We start from the raw sequence: 25261 nt of genomic DNA on the forward strand, positions 1-25261 counted from the left end.
AGCGGGTGCAACAGACTTGTCCTTAAGGTTGCTTTCAGCAACCCTAAGGAGACCTTGGAGCTTACTTAGGGTGGCCTCTTCTTTGTTCATGTGGTAGGTCATCCTAAATTGATTGTAACACGGAGGCAAAGAGTGAAGTACCATGTCGATCGCCTAGTCTTCCCCGAAGTCAACATTCAACTTGCGAAGACGATCGACATACCTTTTCATCTTTTGTAGGTGCACGGTAAGAGATTCTCCATGACCCATTTTGGCGGAAATCAAGTTAGTGAAAATCTCGTAACGCTCTTGCCTCGCGTTCTGGTGGTATCTCTCCAACAAGTCTTGGTGCATTTCGTACGGATACATGTCCTCATAGGACTTTTGGAATTCGGCATTCATCGTGGCTATCATGATGCAATGAACCTTCGTTGCATCATGTTCATGAGTCTCAAAAGCAGTCATTTTAGCCGGAGTAGCGATTTATGGGTTGATTTTCTCGAGCTTCTCATCTAGGACATACTCCTTGTCCTCATAGAGAGCAATTGTGCAAATGTATCTTATCCATTCGCTAAAGTTCATCCCATCGAAAGTCACCTTTTGACAAAGGCTCATCAATGTGAATGAACTAGCAGCAGCGTTGTTTGCGTTCGACATCTACAAATAGAAAGGACAAAGATAGATTAGAATATGAATCCCTAATTATCACCCAATAAGAAAAATTAGGGCTAGGATCCAACAACAATATTTACATATTAGAAAAGGGATGCCGTAATCTAACATGCAAACAATTTGAAGGTAAGTGAATGGCGATTCACTAATTCTCCACCATGAAAACATAACTTTAAGTTCTAAATGTATTGAGAATTCCTAGGTTTTGATGAGATTCATTGAAACTTTTCAATGGCATGTTTAAATCTCGATATGCCCCTCTCGTTTGTGACTGGGATACCGAGGATCACAAAGTGGGTGTGAATTACCATGCAAATTTACATGGTGCCTTCATTGTAACGATCACATATTCGATGTGTCGGTAAACCACACACGCTCCATCGAACTATGATAAACAATGAATTACCCTTTGCCACCTTTGCTCAGAACCAATTAGTGTGCCGGTAAACCACACACGCTCCACTAAATTCTTAGCAAGGGTGCAAAGTGCAATTTCATGGGATTGCATCAATTCACTTTTCCTAAAGTAACTAAGATTGGGAAATTTTTTGAAAAACATGTAGTTACTTTGTATTTCATATTATACTTTTAATGAAGGGATGAGGTTGCCCTATCCTACCCGTTCGGCTAACGACCCTCCACCGATCAAGCAAGCGGTGGGTGTGAGTGTACACCCATTAAGCGTCATTTTATAGGCAACAACCTTATACCCACCTTATAGACCGGCTTTGTGAATGAGCCCTACTAACGGTAAGACTAGCATTTTAACTATATATATATATATATATATATATATATATATATATATATATATATATACATATATATATATATATATATATATATATATATATATATATATATTAATCTTGTAATATTATATTAGTATAGGGTAGAATTTTAAACTTGTAAAATTCTAGGGTTTGAAATTTAAATTGTCTAAATTAAACTTTTAATCACAAAACATAAATTTCAAAACTTGAGGGCAAGTTTTAAACTTTTCAAAACATAGGGGATCAAATAACAAATAATCTAAATTAACAATTAATCACATAATTATCCATATTCGATTTATTTAATGATTTCTTGCAAAACTATTTACCAATTAAATTAAAATAATTAATCAATTATCACATAAGGAAATAAATATTTTATTAATTGATAAATATCTTCAATTAGGTCAAGAATATACTCATATATATCATAAAATCGGATTTATATTGATCTAATATGATTAAGGCAAGTATCTCAAAGATAAACAGCAAGAAATCCCGAAGATTGCTCTTTCTGACGCTCGAACTCGCCGAGTACCCAGATGGACTCGCCGTGTTGAGCCTACTCGCCGAGTACCACCATGGGACTCGCCGAGTTCATCAGGCAGAGGACAAAAAAACGATTTTTTAAGCAACAAACAAGCAATCAATGCATCAATTCAATAGAAACCAATCTAGTCTCTGATACCACTAATGGGTTTTAGCCATATGAACATTCCTATGTGCACATGCAACCCTAATGCTTGGATCTAGGTTTCTCTAATTGAACATACATTGAATCCAAGACTTCTTATGGCTAATAACAATATGAAATCAGAATTAGAAGTTTACATTGAATCACTTGCTTGATCTTCTTGTTCTTGGAGCTTTAGAGTCACAATTGTCACTCCTCTAATGGCCTACAAACACCAACTAGCAAGAGGATGATTTGAGAGAGAGGAGAGGGAAGAGAAATCGGCCAGGGTTTCTTTCTAAAGCACAAGTGCCGATTTCCTTAACCCTTGGGGTCCTTCTATACTTGTAAGGCTCCTAGGGTTTCACCCTTAAACCCTAATTGGATAACTTAGGCCCTAAGCAATCCAAAAATAATTATGGTTTCTACTATTTTGGGCAGCCCCTACTCGACGAGTCCATATGGGTACTCGGCGAGTTCGAGCGTCAGAAAGAGGGGATTTCGGGATTTCTTGCTGTTTTTCTCATAGATACTTGCCTTATCTGTTTTAGATCATTAAAATCCGATTTTATTCATATTCTTGAGTATATCCTTGATTAAACAAAAGATAATTACCAATTGATTAGATAATAACTTCCTTATATGATTAAAGTTGATTATTTGTATTAATTGAGTAACTTATTTTGCAAGAAATTGAAAATCAGGTCAAATATAGACAATGATGAAATTAATTGTTTAATTTATATTATTTGTTATTTGATCCTTGTGTTATGAAAAGTTTCAATTTTTCCCCTCTAGGTTTTATAGTTTAAATTTAAACTCAAAAGTTTAGTTTTGAAATTTAAATAGTTGAAACCCTAATGTTTCGAAAATGTTTCAAAACTTGTCCTCAAGTTTTGGAATTTAAATTTTGATTAAAAGTTTAATTTTGATGTATATTTAAATTCTAAACCTAAATGTTTTGAAATGTTTCAGAACTTGCCCTCAAGTTTTGGAATTTAAAAGTTGATTAAAAGTTTAATTTAGGAATGTTAAATTCTAAAACCCTAGTATTGTTCTGAAAAGTTCAAATCACACCCTTATGGTTTTATTAATTAATTAAGGTGTATAATTAAAAGAGGTTTAATAAATCCATAAAAGTTTAGGTTTACAATTTAATTGAATTAAAAGTATAATTGTTAAATTTGACCTCCTAGTATTTTAAAAGTGTAAAATACACCCTATACTATATATAACATTAAAAGTCTAACATTATATATATGTATGAGTAAAAGTCAGTCTTACCGTTAGTAAGCCTCATTCACGAAGCTGGTCTATAAGGGGTGTTTAAGGAAATTGCCTATAAAATGGCGAGTGAATGGGTATCCACTCTTACCCACCGCACTCTTGACTAGTGGAGGGTCGTTAGCCGAACGGGTAGGATATGACAAAACCTTCCATTATAAGTATAATGAAGTACTAAAGTAACTAAATGTTTTTACAAATTCCCAATCTTAGTTACTTAAGAAAAAGTGAATTGATGCAATTCCATGAAATTACACTTTGTGCCATTGCGAAGATGTTAGTGGAGCGTGTGTGGTTTACCGGCACACCAAATGGTTCTAAGCAAAGGTAGCGAAGGGTGACTCAATGTTTGTCATAGTTCGGTGGAGCGTGTGTGGTTTACCGGCACATCGAATAGGTGACTGTAACTTGTGAGGGCACCATGTAAGTTTGCATGGTTATTCACACCCGCTTTGTGATCCTCGGCATCCCAGTCACAAACTAGAGGGGCATACCGAGATTTAAACATGCCATTGAAATGTTCAACGAATCTCAAAGGATCTAGGAGTTTTCATAGATTTAAAACTTAAATTTCTTTTTCGTTTTTCATGGTGGAAATTAGTGAATCGTCATTCACATACCTTCAAATATTCTACAAGTAGATTACGACATCCATTTTCTAGGTTGTAGCGTATTGTGTTGGGTCCTAGCCTTAGTATCTCATTTGGGTGATTTACTAAGGACTCAATCAATCAACTAACTTGAATTTGTTTTCTCCCTTTTTGTAGATGTCGAAGTTTGACAACTATGGTCTTCCCAAATTCCGTGGAACAAGCATTCCGCATGAAGATGATATTCCACGATTCGATCGAGGAACAAGAGATCATGCTTCACTTCCTCCACCTCCTCCAATTATTCTCCCTAACCCACAAGTTCGAAGGCTTGAAAGGTTCAAGCTCACTCAAGCCCTTTTGGCAAGTAAACATAAAGAAGGAAAGTCGGTGTGTGCACACGTCCTAAGGATGAAGTCACACATTGATAAGTTAAGAATGTTGGGATCCGTTGTCTGTGAGGAGATGGTTGTTGACTGGGTTCTTCAGTCACTTCCTAACTCGTATAGTGAGTTCGTAAGAGAGTACTATATGATGAACTGCGACGTGACCCTTATAGATCTCACCTATATGCTTATTGCTGCTGAATCAGCAATGGTTTGGCGCAATAGAAAAGCAAAGTTGATTGGTGAATCTGCCTTCAAGATCTCTATGGATATAGACAATGGCAACGAAAGACATGCTATGATCGAAAAGTTTGATCATAAGAAAAAGACAATGTCTAAAGTAGTTCCATGTCCTGTTCCAAAGGAGTCAATTTGTTTTTATTGCCAAGAGAAGGGGCATTGGGGACGAAGCTGCCCTATTTACCTAAGAGATCTAAGATATGGGAGAGTCAAAACGTATGGCTCTACTTTAGGTAAAATCCATCGACTAACTCTTTTAAGCTCCTATTCTAGATTCTTAATACATAATGTAATAAGATTACAATTGATGTTTTGTAGGATCAAAGAAAAGAGAGGAAGCTTAAGGGAAGAAGTGAGCAGAATCTAACCGAGAAGGAATGGATTTCGATCGCATTACTTGAAGATTAGATTCTCGAGCTGCTACTTAGAGTTAGAATTAGATTGCTAAGAAAGATGTATTAGCATATTTTTTCAATGAATTGCATTGTAAGGACAAATTTTTCCGCAATAAAATAAATTTTGATTTTTATATTATTTATTTATCCTTGCAATGGCATACATGAAAAATTGATGTTTGGATGTTTCTATTATTAGCAATAATGGATTTGATTCTTAATTATGTTATTTGTGGAAATGTCAAGAATTTACCAAATAGGGAGAGTTTCTCATCGCCCAAGTTTCAATTGGACAGAAACTTGGAATCATGCAACTCGGTTGCATGATGAAGTGTAATATGATAAGATTAAGTGTAATTCTGAATTGATTGAAAAAGTTTAAATCAATAGCAGAACAAATAAGAAGAATCAAGTAGGAAGAAAGATAAAAGTTTCTCTATTCTAAGAAGAAGGGAGGGTATCTTTTATGCTTTATGATAGGTCTTAATGATTAAGAACCATATCTCAATTGATCCTCTAAGTGAGTCTTAATACAATTGTATGTCTAAGATGAGGAATCAATAATTGAGGAAATGGTTAAATCAAGAAGTCAATCATACTTCGTTCCAAAACAAGTCTTAGAGTTAAGATTGTGAAATTGAGTGATAAATATTAAGAAGGTTTATAACATTCATCAAATTTGGAAAGTTGTGATGTCTTGGATAAGACAAATAGCAACTAGGACCAATTTATGAAGTGTTTTGATAAAAACTACACTAACTCTTGAATATTTATTTGTCAAGAAATGTTTATTGACAAGAGAATCGTATATGTCAAGGAGTCAGTGGGAGCCTTAACGGTCTTGAAAGGTTTCAAGAACAAATCAAAATAAACCTTATCGATCATCACTAGCACACGAGTTGAGGTTTACAACCTATCGTGTTGACACTATTTTGTTTCTGTGTCATTCCAATTGAGTTAATTATGCATGTGAGTTCTATGAGTTCTCATTTGAATGCATAAAAGGCAGGTATCTTGATCAATGGAAAGTACATTGTTAGGAAAGGGTGAGCTGCTTAACTACTTGGAAGACATGGTGGGCAGCCGTGCTACCATAAGGCAAGAAATCAAGATTAAGAAAGTTCGGTCCATATGAGTTTGAATTTGTCGTAAACTTTGGTTTTAACAAATTCACATGGATAGGAACATATACACCATTAAAATCTAAGTGTCATAAGATTCCCTCCTTCATGAAAATGACTGTGAGGAAATGCTTTCACTAATAGAGATTTTAAGAAGATAGAGATTGTGAAATTGTATTCTCGAATTCGATTATGGTTACGGTACCCCTTTCCATGATTCGAATTGTGAGATCTGGCAATTAGTCTAAATTATTTGGACACACATATGAGCTATCTAAGGGAAAGGTGTATAAGCTTAGATAAAGGATTATCAAAGCATTAGGTATTAGAAACATGAACTTAAGAAATTCAATAGGCATTGTTTTTCTGAAAGTTAAGCTGTTTCTGAATACATGTGAAAGCTAGTGGGAGCATAAGTGTTATGTTTATAATAATTATCATGATAGTGGGAGCATAAATGTTATGATTATATGATTATTATGGAAAGTATTGCAAGTTAGCAATATTAATTATAAAAAACAAGAGTTATACTTTGCAAAGTTGTAAGGGTTAAAAAGTTGTTTTGCTATAATTAAGGGAGAGAATATTATGTTTCATTTCAAATTTAAAGGTTTAGGTTGTGAAATGTTAATAAATTTAGTCAAGGAAACATAGTGTGTTCTCAAATTTCGATTATGATTACGGCATTCCTCTTCATAGTTCGAATTTTGAGAACGTAGCACATAAAATATTATGGCAGAAAATTGATAAAGTATCGAATCTTCATGTAAGACATTATGCATCGTGTCCCATACGCTTCAGGTATAGGATTGATTGCAAATGCTATAATATTTGACCATTCTAAAATTTTCCAGATGTCTAGCGCATTTAGAGGGAAAAAGGACAAGAATCGGTTTTGACTAAGATAATTTAACAACTATCAAAGGACAATCCAAAGTTCGCCTAGGATTGGTCGCTTGTGAGCAGTTGGAAGTATAGTATTGGATGGACCATATCGACATTATTATGAATAGAAAAGATTCTATTAAGAATGAATTGTCATATGGTAAGTATGGAAAGTTTTCCATATTGGGAATTGAATATTGAAAAACTATGTCTAGATTAGAAACTTTTATGCAAAAGGATGTTCAAAGGAATGTACTTTGAGTGAGAGACATCATATCTAAGGAATTGTATTGTAACAATCTCCGATAGAGGACGTTGTAATTTCATTGGCAATAGTCATTGTGACTTTAGTGCAGTGACATTACAAAAGGATCATTGCATAAAATGTTAGAATCTAGCATATTCCATAAGTGGCAAGAATTTGATATTCTTTCACTTATGAAAAAAGGATTTGGAGTTGTGAAATGAGTATGATTGGAAATGTGTTCATTTGATCTATTTCACAAAGTAAGAACCATAGGTAAACATTGTGTGCATGCTATGAGCATGGGACAAGTGTAATAATTCAAGTAAGAAGTTGATTACCCGAAACAACAAATAATGAGTAATCGATATGGTGATAAATAAAAGGTGTTTTATTTATGCTTAAAGGTTTGAGGCCATATGGGATTAGTATTATTCTTGTGTTTCACTTTGCATGTTTTGACTTCCTGAATAATTTAATTGGTTAAGAACAGTCAAATTATTCGAACGGGCCACAGTCGTTCATATGTTGGAAGTAGGTATGAATAAAGACTGTCGTGAATTGGTGTGTGGATCGCCTAAAGAGTATTAGATCTAAGCAAATGTTTGCTGCAACGTTCATGAGTGCTTATGAATATGATTTGAGCATTGGATTAAACCCACACTCACTTGGATCACTTCATGAATTGTATCACGAGTGATTGGTGAGACGATAACATCTTATATTCTTGAAACCGAGATGTGTGAGTTGTATCTTGCAAATCGGTTGCACATTGATAATATGTAAACGCACCGGTAACTTGGTGTTATAAAACATATTGTTGTGTGTGATTCGGTGAGTAAGTGCAAGCAAGCATTGAATCAAAGTTTATCCGTTCCTTTTATCCAAAGTAGGATAAAAGCGATATCTTTGGGCCCCTCGATGATTTAGTGATGACAAACGTAAATGCTCGGCCGGGTTAGGGCTAATTTGATTTTTTCAATTAGTTAGTCGTCATAAATCGGAAGTCGAGAAATAGTACAGAGAGAATGATTAGAAATCATGTCTCATACGATATCTAGAATGGAGGAATATATGATCCCTTATCTAAAAGACACGCGTATCTGATAGGATCAGAGTTGACAGCGGCTTTGGAAAGCTACGATTGCAGATCAGGATCTTAAGTCATACGCATAATAGTTATTAGATTTATCCAAGTGGGAGACTGTTGGATTAGTGTCTAAGTCCATAACTATTTTGGTATGTACTTGACCCGATGGTGCATGGTCCTTTTGGGTTGCCTTCACCAAAGCAACTTGATAGGATGAATTATGGAGAAAAAGGATTAAATATGATTTATTAATATATTATGAGAATAATATATTAAAGGAGAAATCATATTGTTTAATTAATATTAGTCAAGAATTAATTGGTAATTAGTTTTGTGACTAAAAGAGATTAATTAAACTCAAGGGACTGGAATTCTAATTATAAGATAATTGCAATTTGGGCTATGGATTGCCTAATATTAAGGAGTGGACGAATTATATGGGGAAACCCATTAGAAATCGTCCAATGCCTTTAAGGAAAGGAGTCCATGGGTTGCTTGGGGCTTAAGCATCCAAATTAGGGTTTCCTTGTTAGATAACCCTAATAGCCTCACTATTTAAAGAGCCCTTATGCCCCAAAAGCGTGGACAATCTTCCTTCTAGGGTTTCCACATGTTTTGGGCAGCCTCCTTCTCTTCTCCTCTTCATCCTCTTGCTCTTGGTGTTTGTGAACCATTATAGGAGTGACATTTGTGACTCTAAGCTTTCTAAAGTCATTACAAGGACGATTTGAGATTGTTATTGCTACATAATAATCAAGGTATGATCTAAACCCTAATTATATGTTATATTGTTTATCATATGCTAGATCTAGGGTTTATAGTCTTGGATAACTTGCATGTACAATAGAGAAACCTAGATCCAAGCATTAGGGTTTGTATGAGCACATAGGATGTTCTTATGACCAAAACTCATCATAACTAACATACATCGGGCTTACCCCGTCATCGGGCCTAGGCCCGGAACAAATAACACATAACATTCATGAATCACAAAGACATCAAGCATACATATACTCTTCTCGGGACCGTCTCGACATCGAATTGTAGTCCGGAACTACTAAAATCTAAATGGGCTGACATTGTAGCCTTAGTCCCGTTCCTACTGGAATAGGGCTCACCTCACACTGCTGAAGTCCCGCTGACAAAACCCTAGCTGCTGGATGACAGATTCGTGAATCTGTCAACATCAAAATAACACCCAATTAATAATTGGGTTCTAACACATATCCATAAATCCATGCTTGGGGTAAATGACTACTTTACCCCTAACTTAGCTTGACTCAAGCCCAAGTCCCAATCCAAAGGCCCAAAAGTCTAGTAATGAACAAAGGCGCAACTATGGCCCAATTTCCCAAATTGGGCCCAAGTCTCTCACATGGGCCTTACCTTGAAGGCCATCTAATTATTGTGGTCCAATTACTTGTTCTTGGAAAGCCCAACAATAGCACAATCACCAAAGTTCATTAGAAAGGCCCAACACAAGGCCCATTTGAAATTAGGGTTTCACATAAAATGACGAGTAGGGTTAAGTGTTTTTCATTTAACCCATTAAAGACTTAATCCATTAAGTCCTTCACTCTACTAGATAAATGATATAGAGTAATTGGGCTTAATACACAATCCAATCCCAATGGCCCAAAAGTGGGTCCCAAGAAGTCCAAGGCCAACGTATCTAAAATTAGGGTTTTCTAAACCCTAATTATGGTTTCCCACCCAACATGGCCCAATAGGCCGAAAACTAATCTTTAAGCCCGTTAGGGTTTCACTAGGTCAATTAGGGTTTTGCTAGTGGGGCACCAACCACTACCACCTCGGGTAGTGGTGGTCAACGACGGTTTACGGTGGTAGTTATGATTTTTTTCATTATTCTTTGCTAATTACAATTACAATGATTTAATCCAAAATTAAACACACACATACTAACTAACACACACACACACACACAACCTCCCTAGTGGTGGCCGGCGGTGGCTCGTGGTGGCGGTGGCTTTATCGGTTTTCTGGGTGGACAAAACACACACACAACACACACATACATGCTTCTAATCTTTTGATTCCCAGTCGAGCAACCATATGCTCACTCTTCGCAACCACATACACAGCAGCCCTTCGTGGTGGTACACAGTGACCGGAGCATCAAGGGGATTTTACATGCGGTGGTCTTGTCTTCGGAATGTAGAAATCACGAGATCTGGCAGCGACGGCGGCGACACGAGATGGCGGCAACAGTGGACAGAAGCGACTGGAGTTGACGTCGGAACCGTAGCAGCAACAACGCTCGTCACGACTATGGTTACGATGGTCGGATAGCAATGGAACAGTGGCGGTAAACGCCCTTGTCGGCAGATGGGATGGTCGTTGGTGGTTTCCGATCTCACGATGATGGTGGTGCGGCGCCGGAACTCAGGAAGGGAAGGTGGCGATTGGTGGAGGGGTTATAAGGTGGGTTGGTGGCTGGCTAATGGATCCTAGGGTTAGGGTTCCCGTAAGGGTTATATATTCGGTGCCCCTCTAAACTTATTTCCATAATAACAGGATCGACCCCTCCTACCCTCTTTTCTCTCAAAATGAGTCCATAAGTTTCCCATTTAACCCTGGCTTTGGAAATCTCTTTCAATTTAAATCCAATATTTACCCTTCAGCCCCCAACTTCCAAAAATCCTTTCAATTTAAATCCAACATATACCAAACAGTCCCTGTCTTCAAAAATTTCTTCATAATAGGTCCCAAAATTACCAATTAGCCCCTAAACCTTCAAATCTTTTAAAATTAAGTCCTGAAAGTTACCATTTAGTCCCTGCCTTCATAAATACTTACAAATTAAGTCCATATTTCACACTTTAATTCTTGCCTTCTAAAATTATGACAAATAGCTCCTCGAGACCCACACCTTGCTATATAATTATAAATTTTTAGGGCTACTACTCATTCACTAATTTGTATACTTATTTATTAAATAAACGGGGTGGTATAATAGGAGTGTAGGGCTCCTCTTTACCTTTTTGTGGATATAAAGAACGTGAAAAACGGATAAGGGATGCAAAAGTTATGATCATTTGACGTTATAAGGGTTTTGGACCAAATCGGGTACGCAGGGCGTACCAGTAGGGAACACACAACGTATGGCGTTCATGGGAAAAGTGGACGTGGGCACTTTTGGGGAATGCAGGGCATTCGTAGGCCAGATGAAAACCCTAATTTAGGATCTTGGACCCTATTTAAACACCTTAACTCACCTCCAACCATCATTTTTCTTAATCATCTATCCTCTCTAACCCTAAGAATGAAACCCTAGCCTCCATTTGAGTATTTCTTGAGTTTCATAGTGACTTTGTGTGTTTTTGGTGCTTGAAAAGGAAGAAGGAACTTCTTGAAGATTCTTTGAGCTTCATATTTGGTGTTTGTTGGGGTTATGGAGTCATAAAGTTTGGATCTTGATGAGTATAAACCTTCCATGCATGATTTGGTAGTCTTTTGGTGAAGCTTGAGACTTAGGGTTTTGATTTGGGTCCCATTAAGTCATGCTAAGTCATAAAGTCAGGAACTTTATAACTTAAGAAGTCCCTTTGATTCAGATCTGGAAATGTGGACTGAGGTCTTAAGATATTAAGAAGTTTTAATACATTTTGGAGTGATTTTGACATTGGGAGTTCTTCTTTGGTGTTGGGCTTCATTAAGTTATGCAAAGGCTTAAAGCCTTCGACTTTACAAATTAAGTCGCTTATATTGAGCTATTATGAGATTTTGGACGTTGGCTTAAGGGATTAAGCCATTGGTTTAAGAAGTTGGAAGTTGTCGGGAATGTCGTGCATACCCTTGTGGAGCGCAGCGCGTTCCGACTAGGAGCCCTGATGTTTGAGCAGTGACGAATGCCATGTGTTCAGCCGATGAACGCCATGCGTTCGTCTGTTCAGTGGATTTTTGGGCTTTTTGGACTTGGAATCTTTTGGAATGAGTCGTTTCTTTGGGCTATGAATTATCTGTTTGGGCTCTGGTTGGGCCTCCAGACTTTGAGTGGGCCTTAGGTTTGGTTTGGGCCTCAGGTTGTGTTGTTGGGTCATCAATGGGCCTTGGGCGAAGTTTGGGTTGGGCCCATTAAGGAAAGGGTAAAATGGTCTTTTACCCTAGGATCCGAGACTTATGAGTTGAGACCACGGTTAATGGATTATGGCATAATTATTAATTGGGATTTATTTGTTGTTAGTGTGGGATTTTTGATTCGGCAGTCGAGTGTTATCTGATTTACAGCGGATCGAGGTGAGTATCCTCACTATGTTTAGTGGGTCGAAGCCACTAATGTCGGCCCATGATTTGTTATGCTCGTTATGCTTGTTGTTTGTGTGACTATTTCATGTGATATGTGTTTTATGTTTACCGGGTGGGGACCAATGCCAGGGGGCCTGATAGGTATATTGTATGTTAGTTATTGTATGTGTTTTATGATTACCGAGTACGACCCGATGTCGGGCAGGGTCTGAAGGCTAGTCTGTATGCTATTTATCTCAATGATTATGGAATGTGTTGTGTGTTTATATGTTTATATGTTTATATGCTTATACCGAACGGGACCCGATGCCATACGGGGCTTGATGACCGACAGATCTATTTATCGAGCAGGGCTCGATGTCGGACGGGGCCTGATGAAGGGTTGGGCCAAATATGTGATTTTATGTATGTGTGTTTTGACGTATCATGGGGAACTCACCAAACTTTGTGCTTACGGTTTTCAGTTTATGTTTCAGGTACTTTGGTTTTCAAATGGAAGAGCTTAGGATGATTGCAGAGCACACACCACATGTTTTCACATTATGTGATTTACTTTGATTCGATGATTTTTTGCTAAATCTTTATTACCTTGGTTTTATGGAAATGATATGTAACGCCCGCGTTTCCAGGCTAGGCATTTTCGTTGATGTAATAGTCTAGGTTAACCCTTGTAACTCTTTTGAAGCATTAATGACGAAATCTTTGAGTATTATGTGAATGATGTGAATTATGTCTTTATTTACTTAATTATTATAATTTAATGAATTAAAAATAAATTAAGCATCAAAATTAAAGTATGAGATAAGCCCGATATTTTTGCATAAAGTTGTTAGTAGCGAAACGATGAAAAGTTAGGCGAGAACGAACGTCGGACGAAGAAGTTATGAATTTATAACGAAGTTTTCCTGTCCGGGCCTACTAAAAATAAATAATAAAAAATAAAGTCAAAATTAGCCGACGGAGTCTAAACGAAAGTTGTAGAGCGTAGTCTCACCTACGCGTGGATATAAAGAACGTCGAAAACGGAGTTCGTATGACGAAGATATGAACTTTCAAAGTTTATTAAATAATTAATATTTAAATTTATTTATTATATCCGATATTATCCGAAGAGGAGTCACCGGACTTATCCGAAGTATGCCCAGCATACTGGCGTACGCCCAACGTACTGGCGTACGCCCAACATACAACGAAGCATGACACGCCTCGCACTCGAGTTCTTCGGATGACGCATGCAGTGACGATTTCGAAGGCGTACGCCCCGCGTAAGGCTGTACCCCCAGCGTACTGCGAGGCCTCAGCCTCCTATAAATAGGATGCGAGGGTTCCGGGCATTCTTGCTCATTTCTTCTCTTTTTCGTGTCGAAGCTCTGCGTGTAAACCCACGAAGCCATCCCGACACCCCGGATCTCATATCCAAGTTAAGAAGGAAGTTTTACGCTCCCGAGATCCCGAGAAGTGCGATTCCCGAGCCGAAGCTCTGCCCGCGAGGAGTTCGATTTTTGTGGAGATCTTCCAGATCTGCCGAAGAATACTACTACTGTAAGTCGTAGTGCTGTCCGATCATCTTCTGATCAAGTGAGTGTGTGGTTACTTTCTTCTAACGCATAAGTATGAAGTATTCTATATAAAATACGTGTTATGTGTATATTTTGTTGCTATATGTGTGAATGTATATTCACTTTCTTCTATCTCATAGATCTGATTTATTTCTATGAAATACGTGTGATGTGTATGTGTCTCATCTGTTGTTTGGTATATGTATTGAATGAGAATGCTATATAGGTTTTAAACTATGTATAAAAATATATATTCTTATCTACTAATATGTCGGGTAGAACATGGGTAGATAGTTGTGTGATAAACAGATGAGAGGTCTCGACGTTGTTTTGATTTAGTCATCTATCAGAGTTTAGATGAGGACCACAGACTTTTCTAGACAGTCCTGTGGAATGCTAGCAGGTTCGCCACCTGTAGGTGTTAATGAACTTGGGTGTTCATTCGTTGTACTCCATCCCCCTCATGGTTGCCTTATTTGACTTATATTGCTGAGGAACCCCCGAAGCATGTGTTGTCGCCCTGATGAAATATTCTAAGACTAGGTCCCTTGTGTTAGTTGTTTTAGGGATGTAACGTGAGAATAACGGGAATGGGCAATTGGGTTATTGTTGGTTGGTGGAATTAAATATAACTATTTATTGTGGGTTGAAAACCCTATATGCTCACCAGGCTCCCAAGCCTAACACACTCATTTTATTTGTATTACAGGAAGTGGCACAAGGGCATAAGATGGATGGACCATCAAGTTGTTTTGTTTACAAGTTTGTATATGTATATATTTGTTGAATGACTTGTAATGTTATCGTTTATGCTTTATGGTCTGTATCGGAACATGACATCTCGAGTTTTGATTATATAATGAAAATACATCTCTTGATGAAATGCTTTGGTAAATATTATTTTATCATACTTTGTTTTTGGGAACAAATTCCGCAACTCTTTCAAATCAAAAGGATTTACTTTGAAATTATTCTAAAAGCATAAATGAAAATCGGTCTTTTCTGGCTGAGATTTTGGGGATGTCATATGATATGTATTAACGATTTATTAATTTAAAAATGGAAATTTTATGTCATTATTTTTGGGACGTTACAAGTTGGTATCAGAGTCTTGGTTTGAGGGATTCGAACACACTCTCGGGTGTGTTTGAACTTAAACTGAGGATTTGGTAAAAAAAATCAAAAATTAAATAAAAATTATTTAAAAAGGGAAAAACAAGTTTTCTAATACAATAAAGGGTGTGGTGCATGCAATCGACCGAGCTCAAGTAAGTATCTCCCCAAATACCCATACATGATATCCGGTATGATTTTATTTATGAATTTTTGAATCGCATGCTAGTTAGGGCTAAGGATCTGCTCAAATTTTTATTGCATGATAGAATGCTATGAGAGATGCATAGTATGGGTTGTAGTATGTGGGATTGGATGCTTGTGATTATTCGGTGGATTAGAGATTTGGAGTATTACTACACGGATGTTGCTTTCTTTGTTCTTTGTGTAACTCTTAGGTGATGGGATTTAGCTACTAAGTGAATATGTCAAGTCACATGTGACAAAGGTTGAATAATATCAAAGTGATGGATTTGACCCTATTGCGCAGCTCTTGTCCGAGTCCAACCGTCGTAGAGATGAGTCTGTTACTCGAAGGAGTATCTAAGCTTTGTTGCATGTGATAGTATTCATGAGGTGGTAACTGGCACTATGGGGAGTTCTTTAGTAGCTGATGGTAGGGTGATTGCACTGGTAGAACTTCGGTCTACTAGCTTCAAGATGTCGAACTCTCAGGGAACTTAGGGCTTCACCAGATACTTAAAATTATGGGAAAATGGTCTCAAAATTGAGAGACACCTGAGAGAATGGTGTGAATGTCGAATGAGGGGTTGCCGCCTTTTATAGGCCCGAATTCGACTTGTACGCCGCACACCTAAACTGTGTGTCGTGCATGTGGTGTGGACGAGTGACGTGGCTCTAGCAGGTATGTGATACATGATGAAAATATGGTGGTGCACGTCGAAGTGTCAGTGCGTGTCGTACACCTTGTGTGTGCGCAGGGGAGGATTTTCAGTTTCTTCAAAAATTCATATATATCTTCATACGAGCTCTGTTTTCGACGAGTTTTATATTCACACGTAGCTATCGACGAGATCTACAACTTTTATTTAGACTCCGTCCGCTAATTTTGACTTTATTATTAAAGTTATATTTTTAACAGGCTTAGACTGTTAAAGTTCGTTAAAAATTCTTAACTCTCTCATATGATATCCATCTCGATTGTCTTTATATCGACGAATAGGGAATGACGAAATCTTCAACTCTCGTTTAGATTGTTTTTCCTAACAATCGACCAATTTCAATTTCAGTTTACGAGTCGTATACTGATACGCTGAAATTTTAGAAAAATCATAACTTCCTATCACGTAGTCAAGTATAGGCGTTCTTTATATGCACAAAATCCTTGTTACAACTTCTATAAATTTGGTTAAGATTATTTATCCTAAATATTATTCTATCAAAAAGTCTCTTTTAATGCTTATAATATCTAAATTGACTATCACGAATCTACGGGTGCTACAGCTTCATAGTTTCATAGTATGTTGTTATTAACTGTAAATACATAGATCCATAGGTTGCATTTGCCCTTAAGTGTTAATAGAATTTCTTCAAGTACATTGAATTTGTAACCTTAAAAACCAATTACTATATATATGTTTAACAAGTCATCGACCCTTTCCACGATCGTGCTTTTGGCAAACACGATCGTGTTTTTGGTCAAAACGTTTTTGAGTCCATTTAAATACAGTGTGTTGTTATTTTTGAACCTTTTATGACTTGGAAGAGAAAACACAATCATATTTTTAAGGAAACCACAATCGCATTTTTGTCAAAAATCTTCAGATGAATTATTGTGTCCAACAAAACCTTGAATCATAAATGTGATCGTGCTTTTCAGAAAGCACGATCTTGTTTTTCATTTTTTTCTCGCGGATTGATCGTAATTCTTCCGTTTAAGCAACTTCGAGCCATTCCTCGTCGTCAATCTTCAGTTTCCAAATCCGGTTAAGCTCCAATGCTTCATAAAATGCATCCTCAAAATGTCGTATTCTTGTTCCGCTATATTTTGCCCTGAAAATCATAACAAAAGTGAGTAGTACGGGTCATTCCTTGAATAAAATGAGAAATACAAAAAAATTAACAATACAAGGGAGATACTTAGCTATATATAAGAAAATACCAAGAAGAACATGCTAAAAGATGCATATAAAATCCATCTAACACACACACACACCACAATACACATACAATGCATGCGCACATACGAGCTTCAGTATGATTGGATCGCCTCGCGAGGCCTATAATATACATGGACCACTCACATTGGCCTCCAGTCCATGACTTGTCCTCCTCCTGTGCCTACGACATACAGTTGGTCTGCACCTGGCCTACAACACACTATTGGCCTGTCCGGGTATCTTGGTCTACCGTACAAAGCAGGACCACCTCAACTCACCACCCGATATGTTGACATATAAATCAAACAAGAACACAAACACATGCAACTATCTACACTAGTTTACCCGTCTAACAACTCACTACAACATACAGAGCCTGATACATACTCTATGCCACTACTGGCAGATCACTAATGAATGTATATCTATATGTAGTTAGAGGCGAGACAGACACTCGAACAGGTTATCACGGTTTAGAGCCACAAACAAACAAGGAATAAACAAGAAGGTATATATCAAGAGTTCTCAGGTTATCCTACTAATGGGTTTTGAGCATTACATCAATCATATGGTGCACATGCAAATCCTAGAGCTTTGGATCTTGGTTTCTCTAATTGTACATGCAAATCATCTAAAGCGATAAACCATAGATCTAGCATACAAAATCCGAAAATAATAACTAAAACAAGTTTAGATGTTTACCTTGATTGTTGATTGAAGATCTTGAGCTTTTGAGAATCATAGCACCTCAAATGTTGTGCCTCTAATAGATCACAAACACCAAAGCAAGTTGGATAACATTAGAGAGAGAAGGAAGGCTAAAATTCGGCTCCTAGAACTCTTATGGATTCTTGTAGCCGATTTTAGGTGGCCAGGAGGGTCCTTATATAGGTGAGGAGTTAGGGTTTCAGTCAAACACTTATCCGTTCGCTTATGCTCTAAGCAACCCATAAGATCCATTTGGAATCCTCCTTTGGACGAATTCTTAAGGCCTTATCCATGAGAATCCGTCCACCCTATCATTAGGGTTTCCTCAACCTACTTTGCAACTATCCAATAATTACAATATCAGTCCCCTAGCTTTAATTAATATCTTTTGATCACAAAATTAATTCCTAATTAATTTTTGACCAATATTATTTAAACAAATATGATCTATCATTTAATATATTATTCATATAATATATTAATAAACCATAATAACCTCTTTCTCTATAATTCATCCAGTCAAGTTGCTTTGGTGAAGGTAACCCAAAAGGACCAGGCTACAACCGGATCAAGTACATACAAAATATAGTTATGGGCTTAGACACCTAATCCAACAGTCTCCCACTTGGATAAGTCTGATAACTATAGATGCAAGTACGAATTTAAAATCCGATTAGCAATACTAGCTCTCTAAAGTCGCTGTCGAACTCTGACACGTCATTTAGATAATGGATCGTATAGTCCTCCATTCTCAAGATATTGTGTGGACAGTCACATGGAACACATCAGATCAGTCCTGACCGGGCCTGACACATAAGTCAAACCAAATCATCAAGGGGCCCAAGATATCGCTTTTACCCTCGTAGGATAAAAGGAACATATAAACTTTGACTTATATGCATTTATCATTTACTCATCAAATCATACACAACAATGTGTTTTATAACATCAAGTTACTGATGCGTTTACACATTATCAATGCACAACCAACTCGCAAACAATAAACCATATATCTAGGTTTAAAGACTATATGATATTATCGTTTAACAATCACTCGTGATTAATTCCATGAAGTGATTCAAGTGAGCGTGGGTTTAATCCAATACTCAAATCATATTTCAAGAGCACTCATGAACGTTGCAGTAAACCTTTGCTATGTCTAAACACTTAGACAATCTACAAGCCAATTCATGACAGTCTTCTTTCATACCTACTTCCAAAGTATGAACGATTGTGGACAGTTTAAATAATCTTATTATTTAGGAAGTCAAAACATGCAAAATGAAACAATAGTAAATAATTGACATAAGACAGTAACATTACTCATAAATAATACTCCTTTATTTAGTCATCAAAATGTCAGTTACAATTTATCTATTACAAGTCTCTAAAAGCTATATAATCACTAAAACTAATATCCTCCTTCAGCCCAATGCTCCTAGCGTGCTGCAAGTGCTTAGCCCTACTCAGTCCCATCGTAAGGGGATCTGATGGGTTATCCTCTGACGATACCCTCTTAACCACGAGGAGTCCCTCTTCTACCCGATGTCTAATGAAATGATATTTCCTGCCGATTTTCATGGATCTACCATGATCCCCCGGTTCCTTGGTTAAGGCAACCACGCCTTCATTATCCCAAAAAATCTCCATAGGCTCCTTCTGTTGGATAAGGTGTCTAAGTCCATAACTTATTTGGTATATACTTGACCCGACCGGCATGGTCCATTTGGGTTGCATCTCATCCAAACTATTATGGATAATTTTATGAGAGTTATACACATATGTTTATTAATATATTATGAGTTATAATATATTAATATGAAGTTACGTTATTTAATTAGTTTTAGTCTTAAATTAATTATGGATTAATTTAGAGATTAAAAGGAATACTAATTAAATTATGGGCTATTTGTTTTATATAGTGTGGGCTAATACTCATTAGTTAATGGGCTAGGCTTATGTGGAAGTCCATGGATGATCCATGGAGCTTTTAACCCATGGATCCTTGGAATAGGAAAAGACATGGGTTATTAGGGTTTCACCCTAACCATGCATACTATATAAGCATGCTTATGGAGCATGAAAGAGAGCCTAAGATAGCCTAAGAGAAAGCTAGTGTTCTAGTGTGTGTATGCATGTGTGTGGCCGAAAATACAAGAGTGTGTATACTCTCTCAAAGTTTTCCAAGAGTTTGTGGTGTTTGTGATTCCATTTGAGGCATTCACACTATTGGTGCTTGGCCCTCAAACTCCTAAGAACCCAACACAACAAAGGTATGTAATCTCTTCTAACTCTTTTATGTTGAAATGTTCCCCATGCCATGTTAGATAGGTTATAAACCTTGGAAAATTATTATTTTGCATGTATTTAGACAAACATAGATCCAAGGTTTATTAGGGTTGCATGCACACTTAGGAAGTGTTAGATTGCTCAAAACCCAACAGTGGTATCAGAGCCTAGGCTTGCTTGTTTGATACTTGATGCAAAATAGTGAAAAAAGTAAAAATCGTTGCTGTCTGCATGCTAGACTCGCCGAGTCCATTGGGGGGACTCGCCGAGTCCAAGGCAAACTTCAACCTACTCGACGAGTCCGTTCGTGCACTCGGCGAGTAGGATCGAAAGAATGCAGAATCTCGACTTTTGCTGCTGGAAATGGACTGGAAACATTACCCTAAATTGTTTTGGTGTTGTAAAACTTATTTTAGTTGGTGTAATGGTTGTTCTAATCCATTTACAATAGCATATATCAAAAATCCATGATTTTATGTGTTCATATAATTCTTGAATTTTTGATGATCATGTTCATGTTCTTATGAATTTAGAAAATGATAGGAATTATTTGCTGAATTGTTTAGAATTAATTCTTAATCATTTATGTGTTTTAATGGAGTCCATAATTTGTCCTCAAGTTATGGATTACCAAAGGTCACTTTCATTTAACACACACTTAAAACACATTAGTTACATGAAAATGAAGAGTCTTCATTTTTATGAACCTTTAATTCATAAGTTATGAAATGAAGAGTTTTGCAAAGTTACAAAACTTGTCCTCAAGTTTTGGAATTTGTAAAGTTTCACACACTTTAATAAACTTTAATTCCAAACCTTAGAGTTTTAATAGTTAAAATTCAACCCTTATACTATTTATAACATTAATGGTTAATTATTATATATATGTATAAGAATAAGTCGTTTTACCGTTAGTAGGCCTCATTCACGAAGCCGGTCTATAAGGTGGGTATAAGGTTGTTGCCTATAAAATGGCGACTTAATGGGTGTATACTCTCACCCACCGCTTGCTTGATCGGTGGAGGGTCGTTAGCCGAACGGGTAGAACAACGACTTTAAGTCCTCATTAAAAGTATAATGAATATTATAAAATAACTAAACTCTTTTAATTCCCAATCTTAGTTATTTTAGGAAAATGTGAACATGGTGCTAATCCATGGAATTCACACTTTGTACCTTACCAAGTCGTTAGTGGAGCGTGTGTGGTTAACCGGCACACTAATTAGACTAGTAAGGATCACGAAGGGTAACTTAATGTTGTCATAGATCAATGGAGCGTGTGTGGTTAACCGGCACATTGATTAGGTGATAATATTAGGAGTACCAAGTGAGTTAGCATGGTTATTCACACCTTGTTTTGTGATCCTCGGCATCCCAGTCACAAAACTTGAAGGGCACAATCGAGATTGAAACATGCCATTGAAAAGTTCAATGAATCTCAAAAGAATCTAGGAATTTCAAATCCAATTAAACCTAATTAATCATTTCGTTTTCATGGTGGAAATTGGTGAATCGTCATTCGCCTCCCTTTCAAATATATTATTACTTAGATTACGGCATCCCTCTTCTAAGTGTAATATATTGTGATTGGATCCTAGCCTTAATATTACATTTGGGTGTCTTATTAAGGATCCTAAATATCTAATCTAAACTTACTTTCTTCTTTCAGATGTCTTCCAACACTAATGCTTCAGGCTCTAACCCAACTGGTTCTTTCTCTCTCATGAATCTTTGTGGGAGGGTCATCTTTGATGGTTCCAACTTCATGGATTGGATTAGGAACATCAGGATGGTTACTCGTTACGAGGACAAGGAATATGTCCTCGATAAGGAGTTAAAAGAACTTGATGAGTCTACTGCTACTCCTGAGGAGATCGCTGAATTCAGGACTCATGAGAGAGATGCTACTAAGGTGGCATGTATCATGATGGCCACGATGACAGCCGAGCTCCAAAAGTCATATGAAGATTTCTACCCTTTTGAGATGCACCAAGACTTGATGGAAAGGTACCATCAGAGTGCTCGTCAGGAGCGGTATGAAATAATCTCCTCCATAATAACTACCCGCATGAAGGACGGTGAATCCGTCACGGGCCACATGCAAAAGATGCAAAGGTATGTGGACCGTTTGCTGAAGCTGAATGTTAACATCCCCGAGGAGTTAGCAATTGACATCATTTTGCACTCCTTGCCTTCTTGTTATGATCATTTTCGAATGACATATCATATGAACAAGGAGGAAGTTACCCTCAGCAAGCTTCAAGGACTCTTGAAGACCGCTGAAACCGGTCTTAAGGGTAAAGCGGTTGTTACCTCTACTACTCCTACTCCAACTTCTACCCCTGTTTTAGCTATTGGGCAAGGCAAAGGGAAAAAGAGGAAGCGCCCTTCGAAGGGTACCAAGGGAAAGTCTCTTGAAGGCTCCTCATCCAAGACTAAGAACGGTTCTGTCACTCCTTCTGCCATTCCAAAGGATGCTGAATGCTTTTATTGCCATGAAAAGGCACACTGGAAGCGAAACTGCCCTAAGTACTTGCAGGATCTAAAGGATGGGAAAGTGAAACCCACCTGTGCAGGTATTTACACTATATTGTCTAATTACTCAACATATTCTAACTCTTGGGTGCTTGATACAGGATGTGGTATTCACATATGTTCTGATTTGCAGGGCCTAAGAAGAAGTGAGGATGTGGAGCACGGGAAGATAAACTTAATCATGGGGAATAGGAAGGCTTCACCTGTTTCCAAGATTGGAGTTTATACTTTGTTGCTTAATAATGGGTTAAAATTAGATTTGAATAAATGTGTATACTCGTCTGAAATGGCGAGGAATATTATTTCTTTTCATGCTTTGTACAAACAAGGTTTTACCTTTTCGTTTGATAATGAATGTGGTGGTATTAATGCTTTCTTTAATAATGTGTTTTATTTTAAAGCATTACCTTGTGATGGCGTGTATGAAACTGTGTCGATTGTAGACAACTTAGGAAATAATGTGTTGTATATTGATTCTTCTACTAGCCTAGATAAAGCATCATTGTGGCATTGTCGTCTTGGACATGTAAACAAGAAACGCATAGACCAACTCCAAAAGAGTGGAGTCTTGGAATCATTTGACCTCAAATCAGATGATAGTTGTGAATCTTGTCTACTTGGAAAAATGACAAAATCACCCTTCACTGGAACTTGTGAGAGGGGTGAAGGTTTGTTGGACCTAATATATACTGATGTATGTGGGCCATTCAAAACCGCCACAAGGGACGCTAATCGGTATTATGTGACTTTTATTGATGATTATAGTAGATATGGGTATGTCTACTTGATCAAACACAAGTCCGAAACCTTTGAAAGGTTTAAGGAATTCAAACAGGAAGTAGAAAATCAATTGGGCAGGAACATTAAGATGCTTCGATCCGATCGAGGTGGTGAGTATCTTAGTACCGAGTTCCTTGACTATCTTAAGGAGTGTGGGATTGTCTCACAATTGACTCCTCCCAGGACACCACAGCTGAATGGTGTAGCTGAGAGGCGTAATCGTACCTTGTTGGACATGGTTCGCTCTATGATGAGTCGAGTTTCGTTACCAATCTCTTTTTGGGGGTATGCCTTAGAGACTGCCGCCCATATCCTTAATCTAGTCCCTACAAAGAAGGTTACCAAAACACCTCATGAGATGTGGACTGGGAAGCTTCCCAATTTGGACCACATCAAAATTTGGGGTTGCGAAGCCTTCGTGAGGCGTGAAACTCATGATAAGCTTGAACCCCGAAGTGAAAGGTGTATTTTCATCGGCTACCCACAGAAATCCTTCGGTTACCTTTTCTACAGACCCAGTGAGAATGTGGTCTTTGTAGCACGAAGAGGGATCTTTCGCGAGAAAGAATTTATAAGCCAAGGAGACAGTGGGAGGCAGATTGATCTTGAAGAAATTCAAGAATCAATTGGTGAAGGAACCTCAGACACTAGCAATCAACCTGAGGAAGAAACTCCTGTTGATCCAGCTGACGAGTCTGTACCTCTGAGACGTTCCACACGGGTTAGGAACACACCTTCGTTTTATTATGGTTTTCATATTACTACGGAAGGTGATACGTTTATTAGTGATAGTACACTAGTAAATTTGGATGAACCTAGCAGTGTTAAGGAAGCCATGGCAGGCCCGGAGTCTGCTAAATGGAAGGAGGCTATGGACAGCGAGATACAGTCCATGTATGACAATCAAGTTTGGAACTTGGTTGACAATGTACCAGGCCGTAAAACAGTCGGGTGCAAATGGATCTTCAAAAAGAAGACCGACATGGAAGGAAAAGTGCATACTTATAAGGCTCGACTGGTTGCGAAGGGTTTTACTCAAACTCAAGGTATTGATTATGATGAAACCTTCTCGCCGGTGGCCAAGATTAAGTCTATTAGGGTTATGTTAGCCATTGCAGCATTTCATGATTATGAAATATGGCAAATGGATGTCAAAACCGCTTTCCTTAATGGAAAGTTGGCTGAGGATGTGTACATGAATCAGCCAGAGGGTTTTGTCAATGCAGAGCACCCTAATAGAGTATGCAAGCTTAAGAAATCCATTTATGGATTAAAACAAGCATCTCGTAGCTGGAATCTTTGTTTTGATGAGAAGGTAAAAGAGTTTGGCTTCTTGAGAAGCGAAGATGAGTCTTGCGTGTATGTCAGAGCTAGTGGGAGTATAGTTAGCTTCTTGGTACTGTATGTGGATGACATACTACTCATAGGAAATGACATCCCAACCTTGCAGGAGGTTAAGTCCTGGCTTGGGAAGTGCTTTGCTATGAAGGACCTAGGGGAGGCTACCTATATCCTAGGGATAAGGATATTAAGAGAAAGGAGTAGAAGACTAATTGGAC

Source organism: Lactuca sativa, chromosome 8 (assembly GCF_002870075.4).
Source record: "Lactuca sativa cultivar Salinas chromosome 8, Lsat_Salinas_v11, whole genome shotgun sequence".
Lineage (NCBI taxonomy): Eukaryota > Viridiplantae > Streptophyta > Magnoliopsida > Asterales > Asteraceae > Lactuca > Lactuca sativa.